This window comes from Euprymna scolopes, unplaced genomic scaffold (assembly GCF_053919585.1).
Source record: "Euprymna scolopes isolate OS-2025 unplaced genomic scaffold, ASM5391958v1 sca1, whole genome shotgun sequence".
Lineage (NCBI taxonomy): Eukaryota > Metazoa > Mollusca > Cephalopoda > Sepiida > Sepiolidae > Euprymna > Euprymna scolopes.
The window spans coordinates 583,167-593,166 of record NW_027633102.1 but is presented as its reverse complement, the minus strand read 5'-3'; the positions used below and the strand labels follow the sequence as shown (position 1 = coordinate 593,166).

The 10,000-nt window shown below is 59.8% G+C and overlaps 2 non-coding genes and 1 pseudogene across 2 annotated transcripts in view; all 3 read left to right on the top strand.

Moving 5' to 3' along the window:
• Positions 1-3,493: 3,493 nt before the first annotated feature.
• LOC145273398 (small subunit ribosomal RNA) lies at positions 3,494-5,865 on the top strand (annotated as a pseudogene).
• A 395-nt stretch (positions 5,866-6,260) lies between these two features.
• Positions 6,261-6,418, top strand: LOC145273305 (5.8S ribosomal RNA). Its single transcript, XR_013866301.1, has one exon. It is a non-coding gene; the product is annotated as a 5.8S ribosomal RNA (ribosomal RNA).
• A 595-nt stretch (positions 6,419-7,013) lies between these two features.
• LOC145273135 (large subunit ribosomal RNA) overlaps positions 7,014-10,000 on the top strand; it is a 5,721-nt gene continuing 2,734 nt past the window's right edge. The window contains exon 1 of the ribosomal RNA XR_013866167.1: positions 7,014-10,000. This exon is cut by the window's right edge and continues 2,734 nt beyond it. This is a non-coding gene — a ribosomal RNA (large subunit ribosomal RNA).

Here is a 10,000-nt window from a genome sequence, read left to right as displayed (position 1 = left end):
GACGCCTACCGACACCGGTCAGGTCGGCGAGGCTCCCGGCGGCCCCGAGCGGGACCACAGGTTGCGGAAGGCGTCCAAGTGAGCGGCGGCGAGAGGCGGAGGCCCCCGGGGTCGACTCCGCGGCCCCCGGGTCGGTGTGCGGGCCTCCAGAGCTCGATAAAGTAGTGGTGTCGCTAGCGGTCGAGAAGGCACTTTTCGACGCCTACTGCCACCCCCACATGGCGGTAGGCGCAAAACTGGAAAATCGCCGACCAGAAATGTCGCTTCGTATAATCGACGTTTTTTTTGACCACCATTTTCAGGTGTCGGAGGTGGGTCTGGACGAATACCAACACCATTTCTGGGGTTTCACAACCGCCCGGCTTCTCCGACATATGTTGGAAAGGAGTAGCGATCGAGCGACGGGGGCTGTCGGTAGGCGGCCGCGGGTTGCATGTGTGCCCGGGACAGCACCCCCATCCAACTAAGGGGTGTCCCCCGGGGGCCAGGGGGACCTCGTCCAGGTCGGCCGGGCGCTTCCAGACGCCTACCGACACCGGTCAGGTCGGCGAGGCTCCCGGCGGCCCCGAGCGGGACCACAGGTTGCGGAAGGCGTCCAAGTGAGCGGCGGCGAGAGGCGGAGGCCCCCGGGGTCGACTCCGCGGCCCCCGGGTCGGTGTGCGGGCCTCCAGAGCTCGATAAAGTAGTGGTGTCGCTAGCGGTCGAGAAGGCACTTTTCGACGCCTACTGCCACCCCCACATGGCGGTAGGTGTAAAATCGGAATAGACCGGACCAGGAATGTCGAGGGGGAAAAAAATGACAAAGTCCTGGTGTGCCTAGCCTACGAGAAGGCACTTTGCGACGCCTACCGACATCCCCATGTGGCAGTAGGCGTAAAACTGGAAAATCGCCGACCAGAAATGTCGCTTCGTATAATCGACGTTTTTTTTGACCACCATTTTCAGGTGTCGGAGGTGGGTCTGGACAAATACCAACACCATTTCTGGGGTTTTCCAGTTTGAAAGTTTTATAAAACATGTTCGGTAGGAAGCACACTTTGGTGTGTCGGTTCGTCGGAGCAGCGACTCTTTGCCTCGTGGTGGTCCGGAACGTCTCTACGGGCTTGTCGCAAAGGCGTCAGAAAGTGGCATCTCCGCCGCCTAGGGCTGTCACCGTTATCGCTGTCGCCCCGCGCTCCAACTTGTTTTGATCCGCCGCCTTCGTTCCTGCCAACCGTGCGCCCGCTCATCGTCGTTAGGTTATAATACGTGGTACGTGTGTGTGCTTCTCCGTGGACCTAGGGCTGCTCGACGTGTCGAACGATATGTTGGAACAACTAACGGCTCCTTTTCCTGGTTCCATAGTCGTCGTGGTACCCGCGTCGTCAGCCATATCTATGTCCACCATGTTTAGCCGATACGTTTGCTGCAGCTTCTGCTTCCGCCTCAGCGTTCGCCGCTCTCAGCCGCCGCTGTTGTTGCTGCCGTTCTGCCATTCAACCACTACCTGCGAATCTTTCGATGATCGGCCGAACGACCCATCGCTGTGCGACCGATAAATCCTCCGGATTAGGGAGAAACGCCGCCGCTCTCTGCCGCCGTCGAACGGAAAAACGTACATTGTAACGAACGAACGAACGAACGAACGAATTAACGAACGAGCGAACAAACAAACAAAAATAGCCGCGGGGGATGCACTATGTAGATCCTGATCCCCTTGTAACCATACGTACGTTGTTCGATGCTCTCCCGTCCTGGAAGTCGCCGCAGCAAACAGGAGGATGAGCAGCAGCAGGCGCCGCCGCCGTAACCGCCGCCTGCCTGCCGCCTCCTACTCCTGTCAGCGTCCGATCTCACAGCCGTGTGAACGTTCGCTGACACCCGATTTCTTTCCGTCTGGCAAAACCTTGGACGTCCCGCTCGCGGTACACGTGCTGCAGCGACTTCTCGTCCGACAACGCATAAGCGTCGACGTCTGCCGCCGCATCTTCTGATACGTGGACGGTGATAGCGCTAGTCCCTTCTTGCGCCACCTCCACCTTTGTTAGCGCCAAAGAAGATCGATCGAGCAGTCGTGGTCGCAGTCGATTAACCCGTTTTCACCGTCCGCAGTTCCCAAGCCGCCGATCAAGTCGTTGCTCTTCTTGTTCGTTCTTCCCATACCGTCGATTTGCACGGCTGCCGGATGAGCCATCCTCTGTCCGGCGAAGCGCTCACGTCAGTGATCGATACTTGCACCGACAGTCCTCCCGCTCGCGACTCGGTGCTCGAATCGGACTCGTTCGTTTTTATCTCGATGCGATTGTGAAAAGGGGGACCGGTCGTCAATGTCGTGTGTGTCGACGATGTTGTTCGCCCGGTCCGCCGCGTTGTTGTCGTTTTTTTTTTTTTTTTTTTTCCCCTAACGTTCGCCGTCGCACGGACGAAAGGGTGAGAAAAAAAAAAAGCTCGAAAAAGCCGCCCAAAAAAATCGGACCGAGGAGCCGCTTGCGAGAACGCGCCATGTGCACGTTGTCTCTCCTCGGTTTTCCGAGCACGAACACGACGCCGGTCGGTCGGTCGGTCGACGAAGGCGACGACGAAGGTGACGGGAAAATTTACGCCGCCGCTGCCCTGGTCCAGCTCCTCCCCGATGACGGCTGTGATGTTGACGTTGACGTTGGCGACGACGACGACGACGACGGAGACGACGACGACGACGAGACGGCATCGATGGCGACCACGATGACGACGACCTCGACGAGTTCAGTCTGCACCTTGACCTCCGATGTCCGTGTGCACTGCCGTCGTGCTGTTTGTCGTTTGTCGTATGTATCGCTGTCAAGGGTGCCGTTGTCGTTGTTGTTGTCGACGTTGTTGCTTGCTCTCTCGTCTCGGTCGGTTGGTACGTTGATGACGACGACGACGACGAAGACGACGACGACGACGACGACGAGACGGCATCGATGGCGACCACGATGACGACGACCTCGACGATTCCAGTCTGCACCTTGACCTCCGATGTCCGTGTGCACTGCCGTCGTGCTGTTTGTCGTTTGTCGTATGTATCGCTGTCAAGGGTGCCGTTGTCGATGTTGTTGTTGTCGACGCTGTCGTCTGTTCTCTCTTCTCGGCCGGCTGTGACGTGGACGTTGACGACGACGACGACGAGACGGAATCGATGGCGACCACGATGACGACGACCTCGGCGAGTTCAGTCTGCACCTTGACCCTCGATGTCCGTGTGCACTGCCGTCGTGCTGCTTGTCGTTTGTCGTATGTATCGCTGTCAAGGGTGCCGTTGTCGTTGTTGTTGTCGACGTTGGTCGCTTTCGTTCTTTGAGTCTCGGTCTCGGTCCAAGTCAGGGGAGAAACAAAAAAGAGGCCATCAGCGCGGGCAGCGCGCTTCTACTGACGGCGAACCTCCTCGAAAAACAAATAAACACGTGCCCGTCGTTGTAGTTGTCTGTCTTATGTCGGTCGGTCGGTCGGTCGGTCTGTCGTTCTGTCGAAACAAAGTCCCAAATTCCAACGATACCTGGTTGATCCTGCCAGTAGTCATATGCTTGTCTCAAAGCTTAAGCCATGCAAGTGTAAGTTCACGCCACGCATTAGAACGGGCGAAACCGCGAATGGCTCAGGAACCGGACCTAATCCTCGGGACCGTATTCCTCCTCGGAGGCGATGGATAACTGTGGCAATTCTAGAGCTAATACATGTGACACAGGCCGCGATCGGTCGGCGCGCCGTCGTCGCCACGCCTCGCGCGCTGGCACCCGCGTCGGCCGTTCCGGGTCGCGGCGCTACATATTAGACTGAGACCGATGCGCGTCATTCCGTCCTCCCGTCGTCGGCGTTCCCGCTCGCGGGTCCGTTCGGTGGCGGGGCTCATAGGGCGGCGCGCTCCGCTTTGGTGACTCTGGATAACTCACTGGTCGATCGCACGAGCTTTCACGCCCGGCGACGGGTCTCTCGAGGGTCCGCCCTATCAACTGTCGACGGTCGGTTAAGTGCCTACCGTGGTTACTACGGGTAACGGGGAATCGGGGTTCGATTCCGGAGAGGGAGCATGCGAAACGGCTACCACATCCAAGGAAGGCAGCAGGCGCGCAAATTACCCACTCCCGGCACGGGGAGGTAGTGACGAAAAATAACGACGCGGGACTCTGTCGAGGCCCCGCGATCGGAATGAGTACACTTCAAATCCGTTAACGAGGACCAACCGGAGGGCAAGTCTGGTGCCAGCAGCCGCGGTAATTCCAGCTCCGGTAGCGTATATTAAAGTTGTTGCGGTTAAAAAGCTCGTAGTCCGAACTCGGGTTCGTGGTCGCGCAAGCGGCCCCGGGGCGGCGGCGCCATCGTCCGTCGTTGACTTTGGTCGTCCGTTCGCATTCCCGGCCCTTTCCGCCGGTGTCAACCGCTAGCATACCCGCCACGCGGTCCTGCCGGCGAGGTGGACGAGGAGGTCGTGATCGGGATCCGGGAAAAAAAAAAACAAGTGGTCGTCGGTTCGGTTCCGGGAGTAGTCTAACGGGGGGGTGCTACGTGTGTGTGTTTGGGTGTGTTCATTCGCATCCCCGCACTCTGACCCCCGCGCTTCTCTCCCTCTCCCTTTCCGCGCGTTCCTCTTTTTTTTTGAACCCCCCGGTCCGCTCCGAGTCCCTGCTTCGTGTCTTGTCTGCGCGCGTGTTGCGGTCGGCGGTTTCTCCTCCAAGGGTGCTCTTAACCGAGTGTCCGCGGCGGCCGGTACGTTCACTTTGAAAAAATTAGAGTGCTCAGAGCGGGCTGTTCAAGCTTGCATACGATAAGCATGGAATGATGGAAGAGGGCCTCGTCTACGTCTGTCGGTCTCCGTCTACGGCGAGGCAATGATCGAAGGGAGCGGTCGGGGCCACTCGTATTGCGACGTTAGAGGTGAAATTCTTGGATCGTCGCAAGACGAACTGCAGCGATGGCGTGTGGCAAGCACGTTTTCCTCGATCAAGAGCGAAAGTCGGAGGTTCGAAGACGATCAGATACCGTCGTAGTTCCGACCGTAAACGATGCCGACCGGCGATCCGCCGGCGTTCGCTTCCATGACCCGGCGGGTAGCCTGCGGGAAACCAGAGTTCGGTTCCGGGGGGAGTATGGTTGCAAAGCTGAAACTTAAAGGAATTGACGGAAGGGCACCACCAGGAGTGGAGCCTGCGGCTTAATTTGACTCAACACGGGAAAACTCACCCGGTCCGGACACCGGTAGGATTGACAGATCGATAGCTCTTTCTCGATTCGGTGGGTGGTGGTGCATGGCCGTTCTTAGTTGGTGGAGCGATCCGTCTGGTTGATTCCGATAACGAACGAGACTCCGGCCTGCTAACTAGTGCGCCGATGTCAGTGATTTTTACGGCGGGCTCGGCGTCCTCCGTGGCGCTCGGGTCCGGGTCGGTTTTCTCACGCACTTCTTAGAGGGACGGGTGGCAGAAAGCCACACGAGGCGGAGCGATAACAGGTCTGTGATGCCCTTAGATGTCCGGGGCCGCACGCGCGCTACACTGGAGGTATCAGCGGGGACTTCGCCCCGGCCCGAGAGGGTTGGGAAACCTCTGAACCACCTCCCGTGATAGGGATCGGGGCCTGTAACCAACCCCGTGAACGAGGAATTCCCGGTAGGCGCGGGTCAACAGCCCGCGTCGATCACGTCCCTGCCCTTTGTACACACCGCCCGTCGCTACTACCGATCGAACGGTCCGGTGAGGTCCTCGGATCTGGCCGACGACGCCGCCGGGCAGTGCGCGACGTGTCCGTCACGACACTCGTGCATCTACGCCTCGGCGTTCGATGCCTGGAGAAGACGACCGAACCCGATCGTTTAGAGGAAGTAAAAGTCGTAACAAGGTTTCCGTAGGTGAACCTGCGGAAGGATCATTACCGTTTTCCCGTTCGAGACTGGTTTGTTGTTTTCCGGCCTACCTCCTCTGTCTGTCGGCGTCAACGCCTCGAATGCGCGCAAACAAACCTATAAAAGGCGGAGCGAGAGATAGATTTGTGGTGACGCGGAGGTTTTTAAAGCCCCAGCTCTTCTTGCTTGCTTCCGCGTCTTACCACCTGTTTGTTTTTTCGCCCACCGCAAGTGATGGCCGCTTCTTCTTTGCCTTGTCGCCGCTTTATCGTTTTTTGTTTTTTTTGCAGCCGCTGTGCCACCGCCGCTAGCTAAAAACAAACTACTCGCGACATTGCAATGCCGTCACGCCTCCTCGCACAGACCTCCTCGCACACTACTAAATCTATATAAACAAAAACTAATATAAAAAACCCAAGTGCTGAACCCTGGACGGGGGATCACTCGGCTCGTCCGTCGATGAAGAGCGCGGCCAGCCGCGAGAACTGATGCGAATTGCAGGACTCAGTGAACATCGACACCTCGAACGCACATTGCGGCCCCGAGATCCCTTGTCTCGGGGCCACGTCCGGTCGAGAGGCGGAACGTTACATGTCTTTCTCCGTTAACGAAACGACATCTTGCCGTCCCCGTGCCCGCCCGGTCCTCGGCACGGTGGTAACCGGGACGTCGCAGGAGCGAGTGACGAGGGGGAAGAAAAATAAAAAAAGAATTGACTCCTTTCAATGTCTTTTTTTTTTTTAAAACCCTCTCCGGCCTCCTCCTTCGTCTCCCGCTGGCAGACCGCGGAGTCTTTTCCCTTTTCGACCGCGTGAAGAAACACTGTGGAGGAGGAGCAGGAGGAGTCTGTCCGAAAGCAGCCGAAGGGAGAACAAAACAAAAAAAAAAGCACCGACCTAACCGACTGCCGACGTAAGCGCCGCCTGCTCGTCTCGCTCTCTGCCTCATGAAGGTGTCTCTCAGCGACGCCTCGAGCAGCGCGACGAGCACGGCCGTCGCACCGTAAAAAGGTGGCCGCGTCGTAGGCAACGTCGGATGGGGAGGACCCACGCTTTTTTTTTAATTGTTGGCTTCTTCATTTTCGGTCGGACGGGCGCTATATCGGCCAGCCGTCGTCACACGGAGGGTACCGATCGAGATTCCTCTCCTCCAAACACCACACTCTACTAAAAACCGCCGCCCTCGGCTCGGACGAGACGACCCGCTGAACTTAAGCATATCGCTAAGCGGAGGAAAAGAAACCAACCGGGATTCCCTTAGTAACGGCGAGTGAACCGGGAGAAGCCCAACGCCGAATCCCGTCGCAAGTTAAAGGCTTCGGGACGTGTGGCGCATGGGTCGAAGGCAGCCGTTCGTTTTCGTCTCGCATAGTTCGGAGTTCCCTCGATCGGGGCCGCCCGCGGCGGGTGCCAGGCCCATTCGGTGCGGACGGCGAGCGACGGCCTTCGATCCGAGAGTCGGGTTGCTTGGGAACGCAGCCCAAATCGGGTGGTAAGCTCCATCCAAGGCTAAATACCGGGACGAGTCCGATAGTCGACAAGTACCGTGAGGGAAAGTTGAAAAGAACTTTGGAGAGAGAGTTCAAGAGAACGTGAAACCGCCCAGGGGTAAACGGGTGGGACCGCTCACCGCGATCGCGGGGGGACTCAGTCCGGTGCTGCCTAGGCTCGAGCCCAAACTCGATGTGTGTTCTTGAAAGAGAGGCCGTCGCGGCACAGGTCGTCGTTCGTCGTGTCCGCGGGGAACTCGTTCTCCGCGGGCCAGCTTTTGTGCCCGCGTCGCCGACGAAGGAGACGGGCCGCGTGGATAGCGGGAAGGGAAACGTGGTGACGACCGCGGCGTCGGTAGGTGGCTGCGTCGGTTGGCTGCGACGGAGGGGACTCGTCCTCTCGATCGCTGCTGCCGCCGGGCCCTAACCCGCCGCATCCGTCGCCGCCGCTTCTTCTTTCCTCCTGCTCCCTCCGCGCGCGACTCCGCTGCACCCGTCCCCTTCTCATCGCTCGGCGTAATCATGGCGCGGGCGCTTCGGCGCGACCTCCGCGCGGCCGGCACCGGACGCACTTCCCCTCCGGTCCGTCGTCGCGACCCGTTCCCGGCGTGCAGGTCGAACACGCGGGTTTTTTTCCGTAGGCGGCAGGCGTTTCATCACCCTGAAAACCCCCGTCTTCCCACCTTGTGAAGTCGGGGGCCACCGGCCGTCGGGCCCGCGAACGTAACTGCCCCTTTCTGCCGGGAACGGAGGAAATCTGACACGATCCGTTACACGTGGCGAGCCGGTCCGTTTTGATCCCGCCGGAAGTCGCGTGCGGGCGACGCACTCTGTGTGTCGCTCCTTAGGCGCCCCACCGTCTCGGGCGCGTGCGCGATGAGAGGCGGGATAGGACTGGCGCGGCCTCGCCGTCACGCACCTCGCCGACGTTTCGGGTTCTTGTCGGGGGCAACCCCGCCCGCGCCCGTTTCCGTTTCCGGAGAGGTCGCTCGGCGACGCTTTTTTACTCGAGCCGCCCGCCACCCCGGGTCAGCGACGTGCATCGGCAACCCACCCGACCCGTCTTGAAACACGGACCGAGGAGTCCTGGCCGTTCGCGAGTCGTAGGGGCCACCTCTGACTAACCCCGAAGGCGAAGCGAAAGCGAGAGAGCGTGTAGGAGGGCGTCGATCGGGAGAGGTGTCGTGGCAAAGTCGTCCGGGGGTCGTCGGGGGGTGTCGTCGGTCTCGTGCCGTCGTCTTCTCCTCGCCTCACCCGCCTCCGAGCCGTGCCCGATCCCGCCGGCGCGGCGTTTTCGGCCTTCCGCCGTCGCTGCTGCGGTGCCCGCAACTTTTCCTTTTTTCTCTCTTCCCGAGAGAGATAGGAGAGGGAAGGCTCGTGGCTGACGTGCGGTTGTTTTTCCCTCCTCCCCGAGAGGGGACCGGCGCATCTTCCAAAAAGGGGAATTGCCGGGCGCCAGCTTCCATATCCTCCTTCCGCCCATCGGTGAGATCCCGCGGCTTGAACTAGTCCTATTTTGTCGTCGAGTTTAGGCGCTGCGCGCGGGCGCATCACCCCCGGGTCGGTTTCCCCTTTTTCCGAGTACGACTCGGCCGACTCTGGCGTAGCGAGCGACCAGGGACCCGAAAGATGGCGATCCACGCCCGGTCGGGATGAAGCCAGAGGAAACTCTGGTGGAAGTCCGAAGCGCCTCTGACGTGCAAATCGATCGTCGGAACCGGGTGTAGGGGCGAAAGACCAATCGAGCCGTCTAGTAGCTGGTTCCCTCCGAAGTTTCCCTCAGGATAGCTGGCGCTCGATCGTCGCAATTCCATCCGGTAAAGCGAACGATTGGAGGCCCCGGGGCCGTTCACGGCCTCGACCTACTCTCGAACTCGGAACGGGTGGAACGGGCCGACTCTCCCGAACGACGGAGCCGACCCATCCGGCCGCCGCCGCCAGCACGCTTCGCTGGGCGGTTGGTCACCTCGAATGCGAGTGCCAAGTGGGCCACTTTTGGTAAGCAGAACTGGCGCTGTGGGATGAACCAAACGTCCGGCTAAGGTGCCTAACGCGACGCCCATGAGATCCCCGAAAGGGTGTCGGTCGATATAGACAGCAGGACGGTGGCCACGGAAGTCGGAATCCGCTAAGGAGTGTGTAACAACTCACCTGCCGAATCGACCGGCCCCGAAAATGGATGGCGCTGGAGCGACGGACCGATGCCGGACCGTCGCGGCGAGGAGCGATGAACTTTCGCGCCGAAACGATGCCGCGACGAGTAGGAGGGCGCCGCGGCGAGCACGGAAGCCTAGGGCGCGAGCCCGGGTGGAGCCGACCGCGGGTGCAGATCTCGGTGGTAGTAGCAAATATTCGAACGAGACCTTCGAAGACCGAAGTGGAGAAGGGTTCCGTGCCAACGGCGGTCGAGCACGGGTCAGTCGGTCCTAAGACGCGGGCGAAAGTCTTCCCGAAAGGCGCCGGATCCGTTATGAAAGTGAAAGGAAAGCGAATCGAATCGAATCGAATCAAAAGCCCAAACAAAAAAAAAGCGGCCGGCCTCCCGTCGAAAGGGAATCGGGTTAATATTCCCGAACCCGGACTCGGAGAGGGCCCGGGGGTGGCGACGCTGTCGGCAGCGATGTCGGCGGCGCCCGTCGCTTCCCGGGCGAAACCGCGGTGACGCAAGCGAGCCC